Genomic DNA, 14570 nt, shown 5'->3' on the forward strand with positions numbered 1-14570 from the left:
TAAGGGAACCTCAATTAAGAAAAATACAGCTTCCATAAGATTGGGCTGTATGCAAGCCTGTGGGGCATTTTCTTGATAGTGATTACTGAGGGAGGGACCAACCCATTGTGAGTGGTGCCATCTCTGGGCAGTTGGTCCTGGGTTCTATAAGAAAGCAGTTTGGGAAATCCAGTAAGCAGCATCCCTCCATGACCTCCGCATCAAGTTCTTGCCCTGCTTGTGTTCCTGTCCTGACTCCCATCAGTGATGGAATATATGGGGTGAAAATGTAAGCCAAATACATCTTTCCTTCCCAACTTGCTTTTGGTCGTGGTGTTTCATCATAGCAATAGAAACCCTAATTAGGACAAGGGTGGAGGCAGGCTGGACCATTTGTGCATTTGAAAGTAATAACTGTTCTTGGGGCATCCAGCTCATTGCTGTACTATTCCTTGAGAACAAGTTAGTGAAAAAGATTCTTAAAAAAGGATAGATAAATTCCATCTGCTAGTATTAGGCCGTGAGACTGGGGAGCTAAATAACCCATTTTTGAGCTCTCTGGAGTGATTACAGGACATTTGCTGTAGGGGGCTCCTGATCCAAAGACAGGGTTTAGCTAGTCCCCCAGGGAATCATTTTCCTCTTACTTGCTTTTCGCTGGCCACTTTCCTGTCCCTACGACTGACCCCCTTTCTTTCTTTTGGTAAAGGAAAGAAGTGCACTATGTAGTCCCTGGATCCCTGCCAGCGGACTCACACTCACTCGTATCCTGCCTGCTGCTGGCAAGATGACCCGGTGAAACTGGCATTCAAGGCTCACAACCCTTGTGCTGCTCGGGCCGATGCATTAGATACAAGAAGATTGACCCTCATGCCTATATGTAACCATGAGTGCAGCAGTCACTGTGATAGGGATAGAAACCAGGAGTGACAACAGGGTGTTACCTCAAGACCTAAAACCCCTTACCTGTTGTCCACAGGCAAGAGGGGACAAATGGACACAGGATATCTTAATTTTACAAATGCAAAAGCTGTAATAGAATTGCCCTAGTACTTGGTAAGAAGGGACTGATCACAAAAAAAAAATCTTTCATCTCAGGCGACATTTTTTTTTTCTGGTCATTTTGTGGCAAAATGATAGATTTTCTTTTAAAAGATATTCCCTTTTGGAGTTGGAGAGATGGCTCAGTGGTTAGGAGCATGTACTTTTCTTCCTAGGGGACCTGAGTTTGATTCTCAGCACCCTCATCCGGTGGCTCACTGTGGGAGCACCAGACCTTGCGCAGAGACCCACTTCCCCTTCTGCCTGGGAGTAGGCAGCTGTAAGACAATGTTTACTAAAAACATGTTTACTAAAAAGGATACAATGCCCGGGGGCAATAAGTTCCTGGAAAAGGCCTTCCCACGGAAACCGCCCTGACCTCGACCTTGTCCAAAGACTAACCGCACCTTCAAACCCACACACATCCACCTCTGGGGTCAGAGCAGAACCAGCCAGGGTAGAGGAGAGAGCAGAAGCTTCTCTGGTGGGAGCTTTTCTTAGGAAGTTTTCTTGAACCTTTTTGGAGCCTGTTTAAAGTTTTCTTTATATCGTTGAACGAGTCTCTGTGTTGTCAATCCCCGACACCCTCCGCACGTTCTCGGACACAGGCCAAGAAGCAGACGTGACAGCTCACAACTGCCACTAACTCTAGGTCCAGGCATCCAACCCACCTCTGTGGGTACTGAATTCAAATGCACATACCCATATGCGTGTGTGTGTGTGTGTGTGTGTGTGTGTGTGTGTGAAAGATTTGGTTGCACAAGCATGTAATCTGCACTTTCAGGTGGAAGCCGGAGAGTTGTGAGTTCCATACAATCTTAGGCTACAGAGCAAATTTGAAACCATCCAGCTCCACACAAAAACTATGTCTCACACCTCCCTCTCTCCAAAACGGAAATGCGTACAATTCTTCCCCTGGTAGAAAATTAAAAATCAAAGTTTGGAGGTCGGATTTGGAGTGTAGCTCAGAGGGAGAGGGTGTGCTCACATGTGAGTCCCTGGGCTCAGTCTCTGTTTCTTTTAAAATTTCAGTGCCGGTTACCAAACTCATAGCCTCATCTCGTGCTAGACAAATGTTCTACCACTGAGTTACATCCTAGCTGGGCACAGTTTCTGGCTCTCAAAACCAGAAATAAAGGCCAGAGATTATTGTTTGGTTTTGTGTGTGTGTGTGAGTGTGTGTGTGTGTGTAACTATGTCAGCCGAGCTTGTGTCTCCTTTGCAGTTGCCAGTGAGGAGGCTGCTTAATCCAGTAACCCCACGATCCAACCTGCGTTTTTTTTTTTTTTTTTTTTTTTTTTGTTCTGAAACAGGCTTTCTCTCTTGTAGCTTTTGGAGTCTGTCTTGGAACTTGCTCTGTAGATCAGGCTGGCCTCGAACTCACAGAGATCCACCTGCCTCTGCCTTCTGAGTGCTGGGATTAAAGGCGTGCATCATCACTGCCCAGTGCAGCCTCGAGATTGAAGTGTTCTTTATCTCAGTTACAACAATTCCAGGATTTCATGGGGTGAAAGCAAAGTTTATCATTGCACAAAGATAATCACTCATCAGCTCAGTAAACACGCTTTCTCTCCAGTTCAGTAAACAGGCTTTCTCTCCAGTATGCCCTTTGCTAGCTTCTGCCCCCTTTGCTAGGTCCTCCCCCCTTTGCTAGCTCCTCCCTCCCTTTGCTAGCTCCTCCCTCCTTTTCCTAGCTCCTGTCCCCTTGCTAGCTCCTCCCTCCCTTTGCTAGCTCCTCCCCCTTGCTAGCTCTTGCTCCCCCCCCCCCTTGGCCTGTCTACGGGTTTTTCTAGTTAGTGTTTCTGATGGAGGTCGTGGCATCTGGTAATGTAAGGGTGAACTCAACAAAGCCGGCTATGATGTGCATACATCTGCCCTGAAAACACTTCAAATTTGGGGAAGTTAAAGGAAAGGATGTTGACGAATTGCTCAGATCAATACAAACAAAGCTTTGGAAAAGTGGCATTTGAACTTCAGAAAACCAAAAGAGATTATGACTCAGTAGTCTTCATAATAAAGGATTTGAATGCCAAGGGGGTTTTGAAGTTAGTAAATTAATAAATTTTTTTTGGTTTTTCGAGACAGGGTTTCTCTGTATTGTTTTGGAGGCTGTCCTGGAACTTGCTCTGTAGACCAGGCTGGCCTCGAACTCTTAGAGATCCATCTGCCTCTGCCTCCTGAGTGCTGGGATTAAAGGCATGCACTACCAACTCCCGGATAAATTAATAATTCTTTTACTTTGTATTAAATTACATTTATGACTTGCTGTAAAACGTTGTGCATGAAGATGGGGGTATAATGATGTTGCTACACTTTTTTTTTTGTTCCAAAAGTTATGTCTCTTGGTTATGATTTAATGTGAACTGTGCCCAGGGGCTCATTTGTTTGACTACTTGGTCACTGGCGGCATTGTTTTGGGAAGTTATATGTGGTGTTTTGAATAACAGTGGCTCTTATTAGTCCACATGTTTCGATGCTTGGGCCCCAATTAGTAGAACTATTTGGGAAGGATTAGGAGGTGTGGCCTTGTTGGAGGAGGTGAGTCTTTGTGGGTGGGTTCTGAGGGTTCAAAAGCCCATGCCAGGCCAGGTGTGTCTCTCTCTGCCTGCTGCTTGCAGATCAGGATGTAGAGCTCTCAGCTACTGCTCCGGTGCCATGTCTGCCTCCCTCCAGGATGATAATGAACTAACCCTCTGAAACATAATCAAGCCCCCAATTAAATGCTTCCCTTATAAGAGTTGGTCAAGGTGTCTCTTCACAGCCATAAGATAGTGACTGAGACATTCTGGAACCTTTGGGACACACGGTCTAGCTAGCGGAAATAGGTCACTGGAGCTGGGCCTTGAAGGTCTCCTCCCCTGCTACACACTTCTACCTGCTGTCCCCACCAGGCTGAGCTGAGATGTCGAGTCGAAACGAAACCTGTTTTCCTAGAGTTTGCTTTGTCAGGCATTTGGTCACAGTTATGAGAAAAGCACCCAGCACATTCCCTAAGAGTAAGTAGTCTTTGAGATTTTCAAGGGCTTAGCCATGGTTGTGCCAATTGTAATCTAACTAAAAAGCAAGGTAAGACAAGCTTAATTTCTTTTTTCTATTGTGAAAATCACCAAGGATTCAGTTGAGCTTTGTATATTTCATTTTTAAATTAAGTGCATGTGAGTGCAGGTGCCTGCAGAGGCCGCAGGAGGGCGTCAACTCTCCCGGCTCCAGAGCCACAGGTGACTGCGAGCTGCTGGCTGTGGGCGCTGTGAACGCCTGTCATCTGCAAGAGCAGCAAGACGGAACTGCTGAGTCAGTCAGTCATTCCTCCAGCCCCTCGTAACTGCTGAGTCAGTCATTCCTCCAGCCCCTCGTAACTGCTGAGTCAGTCATTCCTCCAGCCCCTTGTAACTGCTCAGTCAGTCAGTCATTCCTCCAGCCCCTCGTAACTACTGAGTCATTCCTCCAGCCCCTCGTAACTGCTGAGTCAGTCATTCCTCCAGCCCCTCGTAACTGCTGAGTCAGTCATTCCTCCAGCTCCTCATCTGAAGGGTTTTCTGAAAAAACACTCGTTTGTTTTGTGTGTATGAGTGTTTCGGCCACATCTATGTACGTGTACCGCATGTGTGTCTGATGCCTGGGGAGTCCAGAAGAGGGCACTGGAGCCCCTGGATCTGGAGGTAGTGACAATTGTGAGCCACCCCGTGGGTGCTGGGAACCAAACCGTGGTCCTCTGCATCGAGTCATCTCTCCAGCTCCCCTTCATTCAAGTTTTAAGAGACTTGGTTTAGCAAGGTAAAAGATGACAGAGACTACTAAGACAGTGTAGGCTGATGTTAATCTTCCTGAGAGGACCCCACATTAAGCAAATTCTCCACTACTCCAGGAGATTTGACTTTAGGCTGCACCCTTACCTGACCTTTAACCCCCCAACCCCCAAGGGAACCAGGCCTCATCCCCCAGCTGCAGCGGTTGGTGAGGTACTGACAGGTGAGCTGCAGGCTCTGAGTCAAACCAGTCTGTGCGAGTCCAAATTTCCTAAGTTTAAATTTCATTTATTGACCACAGAGCTCCATCTGAATGCTTGCCTTCAGCCACTTCCTGAGGTATTTTTCCCTATTTGAGCGTTTGGGCTGGCTCCTTCCCTGAGAATGCCTTGCTGCCGGCTGTCCCTCAAGAGTGCTGTGGCGGGTTGGTGGGAGCGGTGTTCCTCAGAAGGCTTGCACCTTCAGGACCAGTATGGGATAATCTGTCTCTTCAAATCCGCAGCCATCTCAAACCCTAATGACTCTTTCTGTTTGTCTTGTTTGTCGCCGTGAGAAGTTAACTTGAGCCAAGGTATTTTTAAGAGACAATGGCTCAAAAGGTTAATTCCTGAAAATGTCTTTGCTTGAGTGGCAGCCTCCAGTGCCCAAAGCCAAGCCATGAGATGGGAGGGTCTCTGGGGTCGTGTAGGGTGATTGTTTTGTGGTTTCCTGCGTGTGCATGCTGTGTCTACATCGGCTGCCAGCTTGTCTTTGCACTACCAACCCTAACAAGTAGCAGGGTCCCTTGGATGGGACCTTTGGATGCTCTTCTCCAAAATCAGCCTCAGTCCCCTCGCAGAGTGGAAGGGGCAGACAGGCCTATTTTACATGTGACTGTGGTCCTTTGGAAGTGATGACTTGAAGTGTAATGAGAATGTTTTTGGATCATGCCTGGTTTAGCAGAAAGATTGAGTAGATTGGCTAATGATGTCTCTCAGGATCAGGGCATGGTGGTATTAAGAGCACAATGTATTCTTGCTGTCTCTGTGCTAGATTGTGTCATGCATTTTAGGTAAGTCATGCGTTATCACCTAGCTTTGACTATTGGCTAGGAGTTATTGAGCTCTTTAGGGTACCTGACAAGCATCAGTGTGACCTACGTACACTGTATGACTAATACTGCACACACAAGATTAGAGATACTATCTTAATGTACTATTCCTACCAGTTAAGTTAAACACAGTTTGTTTTATTAAGGGGCTTTCACTGGTGAGTGCCATGCTGCAAAACTATCGTTTCTGTAGAGCTTAAATTTAGGGAAGCATTTTCCCCTTATCACTTATAATGCTATATATTTGTATATGTTTTGTACTGTCTGAGAAATTTGAATGACTTTTAGAGATGAGGACTTTAGGCACATTTCTGATTAAGGAATACCCCAGAGGGAAATACCCCTTAGTAAAGGCTAAGGACCCTATTTTAGTGGACACACATGAAACACAGAAAGAGAAGTTGTTTATTGTGTTTATAGTTGGTTATTGGAATCAGGTTAATGCCATCCTGAAATTGCAAAGTTCTGTAAGACTATCATTCTTCCTCAACAGTGTGTGTGTGTGTGTGTGTGTACATGCTTAGAAATCTTAGAAATCAGAGAACAACTTTCAGGTGTGAGATCTCTTTTATACCTTTACATGGGTTCTAGGATTGAATTTAGGTTGTTGGGCATGGAGGTGATCACCTCACCTGCTGTGACATTTCTCCAGGCTGTCATGTAATCTTCATGGGGTGGCCTCATAGCACTGTGGTTAAAGTAATATAGTCTAATTTTCAAAAGAAATTACCAAAGAGCTCCAGCCATTTGTTTGCCTTTCTTTTACTCTTTAAGGCAAGGGAACCAAAACATTTCTTTCTTTGTGTGTTTATTTTTGTTACAGGTTCTTTCTGTATAGTTCAGGCTGACCTCTAATTTATGACCCTCTTGCCTCTGCCTCCTGAGGGCTGGGATGACAGGTGAGTACCACCACAACTGGCCTCAGAATACCTTTTATGTTTATTTATTTTTTGCCATTTTCCTTCTTATTAGTGTATATTTCTTGTATTAAATTATGGGTGTTAAGCAGGTAGTGGTGGCACATGCCTTTAATCCCAGCACTCAGGAAACAGAGACAGGCAGAGCTCTGTCTATAGAGCAAGTTCCACGACAGCCAAGACTACACAGAGAAACCATGTTTCAAAAAACCAAAAGAGAAAAGAAAAAAGGATATCGTCATCACATTTTCATGCAAGTATATCTTGAACTTGGACGAATACACACACACACACACACACACACACACACACACACACACCCCAAAACAAACGAACAACCCTCAAACAGCCCATGGAGGCTATTTTGTGTTGGCAAACTACTCCTGGGAATGGAGCCTGCCTTGGGGTATTGTCACGTCTGCTGCGCGGCCTGTGTCCGAGAACGTGCGGAGGGTGTCGGGTATTGACAACACAGAGACTCGTTCTGAAAGACCCCAGGCGGGGGACTTTCATGGGAGGGAGACCCGAACCCAAGGAGCAACGAGACCACAAGCTTGGATGCAACAGCAAGAGGCTTTATTTACATACGGGTACCCGGGCGTCTCAGTCTTGGGGGGGGCTGAGCGCCCCGAGCTGGGGACTCAGGGGTCCTTTTATAGCAAAAAGCGGAGTACAGAAGCAAGAAGCCTAGTTACAGGACCCTGATTGGGCAATATGAATGAGGCCGGGGCTATTGAGGTTTCTTTCAGAACTCAAGTCTCGGCCTTGGCCCTATCTGAGGAACAATAGGTCTCTGTGCCTGCCCAATCTTGCTGGGCTGGCTATGCAGACGCTATGCAGATAGCAGACACCTGTGTCCTGCCTGGACAGAGATAGTAGTGACTATTCAGCTGTAAAGACCTTGAGCTGAGCTCTCTTCTGATCAAAAAATGACTATTCGGCTGAGCTGTGGGGGAAAGGAATTTTCCATAGGCCTCAGCCGCCTGTGCTGGGCCGGGGTCTTTCAGTTCAATGATATAAAGAAAACTTTAAACAGGCTCCAAAAAGGTTCAAGAAAAACTTCCTAAGAAAGGCTCCCACCAGAGAAGCTTCTGCTCTCTCCTCTACCCTGGCTGGTTCTGCTCTGACCTCTCCCCCTGGCTGGTTCTACTCTGACCCAGAGGTGGATGTGTGTTGGTTTTTGAAGGTGTGGTTAGTCTTTGGACAAGGTCGAGGTCAGGGCGGTTTCTGTGGGAAGGCCTTTCCCAGGAACTTATTGTATCATTTTTAGTAAACATGTTTTTACTAAACATTGTCTTACAGCTGCCTACTCCCAGGCAGAAGGGGAAGTGGGTCTCTGCTCAAGGTCTGGTGTTCCCACAATTCACCCCTTTTTATTTTCAAATGAGGCACTCCTGGCTTAGGTCAAGTAGGGTCACCCTCCCTTTCCCGTCTTTGGGGGACCTTGAACCCCTGTTTTAGGTGGGAGGGGTCTTCCCCACAGGTTGCCCGTCATCGGAGATACCCCAACCTTAAATCATCTGTAACCAACCTTCATGGCTATCGGGATTGCCATGGGCTAAGCTAAGCAATACTTGGTTACGGATCTCTTGTCTCTGGAACAAGGCACGTTTGAGCTCGGCATAAAGCCAGAATGCCTACTGCCACTGCCACCATTTCCAGGACCCCCATCGACATAGCGCCTCTCCATCACCATACCCATCACCAGATCTGGGCCATAACATTCTACCAGCCTTCGTCTGTTACAAGGATAACCTGCACGTGATTTACATTCTGTTACAAGGGTAACCCGCATGTGATTTACATTTACAATTTGATAAAGTTTCCAATCGTTTCAAGATCTGCTCAGGAAAGCATTTAGAAAGTGCACTTGCACAGATACATTAGGTACAATCATTGATGTTACACATGTAGCATTATGAAAAATATGAACAATAGTTGTCACATTAGGACAAGTTGCATTTCTCCAGAAAAATACACTGGCCTAGGCGCGATTCCAGAAACAGGAACCATCAGGTCTGATATTTCAAGTGACCATGTTCTGTTCAAATCTTGAAAAGAGGCTTTTGCCACTCAATCACAGTCCATACCAATGTCCAAATGTTTTAAATGGGTCCTTTTTTTTTTCTCTGTTGGCTTCACGATGAAAACTCATCGGTCCGGAAGGTTGATGCAGCAGGTCTGTTGAGAAACTGGAAATCTCGAACTGACTGTTTTCTTTCTTTCTTGGGCTGTAGATTCGATGACGTCAAGGGTCAGGACCACTGATTTAGGAGATCTCACTCAAACTGGCTTAGGTAGGCTCCCATGGTCTCAGGTCCAGTTTTTCTCTGCTCCATGCATCTCACTAAATGGTCTGACAGCTGCCAAAGCTTTATTCTTTTCCTGCAAGAAAACACAAACATGCCCTCGACCCCAAATTAGGGTCTTCTCCACTGTCTAGAGTATGGATGTCTCCATTTGACCTGAGCAATGGTTGCTCAAGTTCCATCATGCCAGAATCTGTCTGAAGCTCACTGGCATTCACATCATAAAATTTTTAAATGAGGAGTGTATTATTTGATGAGTCATGTGGGGACTGGGGGCATTATTCCCCCTTTTTTATTTTCTAAAAAATTTTTTCTTTTTTGAACTGTTGAAGCTGAACCATAACAGTAGAAGCATTTGTCTACCCTCCTTGGTTAACTATCTAGGTAAATTGGGATTACTACTTAGATTATTTGTAGATGCCCATTAAAAAGGACATATCCATTAAATATTTCCCAAAAACTTCTGAAAATCACTCAAAGATTGTAAACTATACTGTGTCCAAATAAGTTTTTAAAATTATTTGAAGTCTGTGAGCAGTCTTTCCCAATCTAACCTGTAGAGCTCTCACTAGCTGACAAGGCCTCGTTTGCATCTTAAATTTAACAGACTGGCTGGATGTTCCTTTTGGCTATATTTAAAGCAATCTAGGTAGCTTCTTAACTATTTTTGAAGGGATTTAAGTATCCTTTTAATCATATAAGCAGTTTACACTCACGCATTCACAATCACATTTCATACATACCAGTGTGGCCACACCATACATTCAGAACATACATGCATCTTTCAGTCATCCTTTTTCCCTAGGTCATGATTAGTCTGTTGCAATGAAGCTTCCTTAATTGGAATCTATGTAAAAGAACAACTCCAGCCAATCCTTGAACTAAAAAGGTTAAAAAGTCCTATATGTTTTTATCATTCCTCCATTTGAGCTACAGTCATGGGGTACAGCCGTACCTACTCCGTGTAACTCTGTAGATGCAAGGTGGAGAGGCCAGGCTTTTGGCCAAAAGTTTTTAGAGATGACTCACAAAATAGAACTTAAATGTAAACAAAATTTTCCATTCCATATACCTTTGTCTTTTTCTTTTACTTAATACCAGTACCTCCTTTATTAACCGTTACCAATTTTCAATTTACTCATTTTTAATCCATCCTCCAACTGAGGGTGATCTCTCAGGTTCCCCTTTCTTTCCTGACCTTGGTGTCAGGCAAAGGCCTGGAGATTTAATCCAATCCACACCCCCCATCTGAGGGCAATCTCTCAGGGTCCCCTTACTTTCCTGACCTTGGTGTCAGGTGAAGGCCTGGAGATTTAATCCGGTACCCCTAGCTTGGTACCCCTTTTTAACACATCCGCATAGCCTTACTGGCCAGCCTTTTAGATCTCTCAGTTTCCCTCAAAAATGACCAAAACCCTTCCTATCCCCTGGGGCCCTGGTCTCCAAAGGGAGGGATGCCACAGGGCAAACCTCTCCCTGTTCTAGTTTACCTAGTTCCCTCCCCGGGCTCCAGCCCCTCCCTTGCGTCATCTGGGGGCCCCTGCTTTTGGACTTGGGTGCCTGAGTGGTGAGGACCACTCCCATTTCTTGCATGAGGTCCCATCCCCAGAGGTTAATAGGGAGGCCAGGCAAAACATATGGCTGGAAAAGCCCTGTGTGGCCTTCAGAGTCTTGCCACTTTAAGATTCTGAGGCTTTTTGGGGCACAGCCTGTCCTATTCCCTGGAGGGTCACTGTCCCTTCCTCTTTCGGCCAGGCGGGGGGCCAGAATTTATCTGAGAGGACAGAGAAATCTGCCCCAGAATCTAAGACGCCCCTAAAGGACTTGCCTTCTATCTTTAATGTAAGCTGGGGGCGGTTCTCCATAGTGGCTACCCAAAATGCTGCCGGGCCGGTACTTCCAAAACCTTGGTTGCCCCTTTTCTTTTTAATTTTTCTAGCCTCACAAGGAGCTGTAGGGAGAAGGAGTATCTGAGCAATCCGTTCTCCTGCAGGGATGGCAACAACCCCACTGCCCACTGATGTCATTATTTTAATCTCCCCCTCACTATCCTGGTCTATAACACCGGGGTGTACCTAGATGCCTCGAAGAATAGTACTGGACCGTCCCAAAAGTAGTCTGACCGTGCCTGGGGGCAATGGCCCATGCACCCCAGTAGGGAGGGCCTGGATCCCCATTTCCGGTGTTAGGATTGTCCGGGCAGAGGGAGCGAGGTCCAATCCTGCACTCCCCGAGGTGGCTCTAAGGAGGTCTGAGATATGAAGGGGTTGCTCTGGGGAGAAAATGAGTCCTGCCACTGCCCAGAGCAGGGGTCATTGCCCCGTACACATTGGTTTTGGGGCCCTGGGGCGGGGCCCTCCTCCCGTTTCCCTGATTATTATTAGCAGAAAGGAAATTTCCCTCCCTGTCAGTTTTAGAGTAGCAGTTATTGGCCCAATGATATCCCCTTCGACAATGGGGGCATAAACCAGGTCTCTTGAGACCCGTAGTACTATTTTGAGGGCACTCTCTACGGAAGTGTCCCTCCCTACCGCAGCTAAAACATGTTTTTCTCCCTCCCAGAGTAGGTCTTTCTTTCCCCACTTGGGGCCGAATAGCAGCAGCTAACACTTGGCCCTGGATGAAGTTCCCATCAATGTCCCTACAGATCCGGATATAGTCATTTAGACTTTTATTGCGATAGGGGCGAAGGGCTTCCTTACAATATTTATTTGCATTTTCAAATGCCATCTGCTTTATGACTGGCATCGCAGGCCCAATGCCCCCAAATATTCTTTCTGCTACCTGACTGAGACGGTCTACGAAGTCTTGAAAAGGTTCGGAAGGTCCTTGAAGGACTTTGGACAGATGATCCCCTCCTCCCTTGGAAGGCAATGCTTTCCAAGCCCCTTGGGCCGCTGCTACTACTTGGGCATAGACTGCGATGTCATATTGCATTTGCTGCTGAATGGTGGCGTATTGACCACTCCCGGTAAGCATCTCCACATTTCTCTGGGGCTGTCCGGCCTGTGCATTCCTTTGGGCTGTCTGGCTGCATCTTTCCTGAAACTCACCTCTCCAAATCAAATAATCTCCCCCCGACAGAGCTGCTCTGCAAAGCTGCTGCCAATCGCCAGGTGTCAAATTAAGAGACGCAAAAGATTCCATTAAGGAAAGTGTAAAGGGAGCCTGTGCTCCATAATTTAAAGTTGCCTCTTTAAGTTGTTTTATATCCTTAAAATTTAAAGGGTTATGACGCCGAATGACCTGTCCAGAATTGTTCGGATCTGGAACTTCCATTACTGGGGCCACCACCGGGCAGCATTGGACCCCTCCTCTGGGTCTTCCCTCCAGGTCCGAGAAGGACTGGGTTATCTCATAGGAGGAGTCCCTTTTTTCAGAGTATGGGGAAGGGTTTCTCTCCCTGTCCTGTCTTTCCTTAATTAGAATCTTTTTTAGTTCTTTTTAAGGGCCGCGATCTCAGCAAGTAACCGTTCCTTTTCAGACTGTGACGAGTCTGAGTCTGAGCTACTTCCATTTTCTAGGTCTGATAGAGAAGGATATAACCGATTCTGACCGGAGTCCTTCTTTTTGGGTCACACCCGGAGATGTCTACCCGTTTTTTGTTGTTACTAAGAGACTCCTCCTCATCCTCACTAACAATGGAGCCTCTAGTTTCAGTCACGGTCTCTTCATCATCACTCTCTGCCCCTGAACTCAAGGAGGCTTGAGTCTCAGTCTCTTGTAACTCTAAAAAGCCTCTTTTGTGTCCTGAACTACCTGGCGGTGACGAACCTTATCTGTCAAAAGTGCTCCCCTCACTAATCTCCATAAGGAGAATGTCATAGGGGGCAAGGACTCAGATCCCTCTTTTCGTAAAAGTCTATGAAGATCACGGCGAACCTCCTCCCAATCTGGAATATTTAAGCTTCCCCCAGTAATGAACCATGGACTGGCTCGTTCGATCGATTTTAGAAAGCCTTCTAGGGTTTTAGACTTGACTGCAGTCCCATGTTCTTTAAGTAACTTTTTTAGTTGATACTGTAATGATTCTAGCTTCCCGGAACTATTCCCCATAGTTTCTTAACCCCGTCCACTTACCTCGCTTTCACGATCTCGGTGGGACCTCCAATTGTCACGTCTGCTGCGTGGCCTGTGTCCGAGAACGTGCGGAGGGTGTCGGGGATTGACAACACAGAGACTCATTCAACGATATAAAGAGAACTTTAAACAGGCTCCAAAAAGGTTCAAGAAAAACTTCCTAAGAAAAGCTCCCACCAGAGAAGCTTCTGCTCTCTCCTCTACCCTGGCTGGTTCTGCTCTGACCCCAGAGGTGGATGTGTGTGGGTTTTTGAAGGTGCGGTTAGTCTTTGGACAAGGTCGAGGTCAGGGCGGTTTCTGTGGGAAGGCCTTTCCCAGGAACTTATTGTATCATTTTTAGTAAACATGTTTTTACTAAACATTGTCTTACAGCTGCCTACTCCCAGGCAGAAGGGGAAGTGGGTCTCTGCTCAAGGTCTGGTGTTCCCACAGGGTATAGTTGCTATCCCCAGTGATACTCATTGGAAGAAACTGATGTTCCCTTTCCCAGTCGGTATTGATTGCAAACAGCTTCTGGGTTAGTGGTGGGACTTTGTGTCACTTCCTGTTCCCTGTGCTGGGATTTTGTCTGGTTTGATCCTGTTCTGGGCTTGGGCCTAATGTCTCAGTCTCTGTGAGTTCATGATATATCTCTTCTGTCATGTCTGGAAGACAATGTTTGGAGTCATCTCTCACCTCCGGCTCTTTGAATCTTTGTCCTCCTTGTTTGCACAGATAGCCTCACACCAGGCTGGGACTCAGGTAGGGGACCTTCATCCTCCATTTCTCAACGTATCTTAAATCTAGATTTATCACATGAAAGAAAACATGTGCCGTGGCATTTGTCTTTTGAGACTGGCCCCTTAGCTACTTACCAGCTCCTTTCCTCTGCATCACAAGGCTCCCAAAGGCTTATTTTTTACAAAACAGCACTGCCCATGGCTGGTGGTGTGTGGAGTCAGCGGTGGGGGCCCCAGTGGTGGAGGCAGTGGTGGAGGAAAGGGGGTCAGACTTTTCTTATTCGTGAGAGGAGAAGGAAGGCCAGGCACCCTATCCAGGAGTGACTTCTCTTTTGTCAAGCACCTAATTCCCACCTTGTCATCTGATAGCACTGCAGCCACTAGGAAAAGGAGGGTGGAGTCGTAGCTGTCACACTGGGGCCTCTGTAGAGTCCCCTACACAGTCTGCCTTTGGCATGCCATTGCATGGCTGTGTCTCTGCAGACTGAAAGCCGTTGCTCTGGGCCGTGTGCTTGAGTGTCTGACCCTGGGTCATGTCCATTGGATGTCTGTCACAGCCTTTCCCCTGTATCTTCAGGAGATATGGTGTCTGTGGGGATGACTCTGTCTCTGTCTCTCTCTTTCTGTCTCTGTCTCTATCTCTCTGTCGTTGTCTGTCTGTCTGTCTCTGTGTCTCTCTGTCTGTCTCT

This window comes from Mesocricetus auratus, unplaced genomic scaffold, assembly GCF_017639785.1.
Source record: "Mesocricetus auratus isolate SY011 unplaced genomic scaffold, BCM_Maur_2.0 Super-Scaffold_6730, whole genome shotgun sequence".
NCBI classification, from domain to species: Eukaryota; Metazoa; Chordata; class Mammalia; order Rodentia; family Cricetidae; genus Mesocricetus; species Mesocricetus auratus.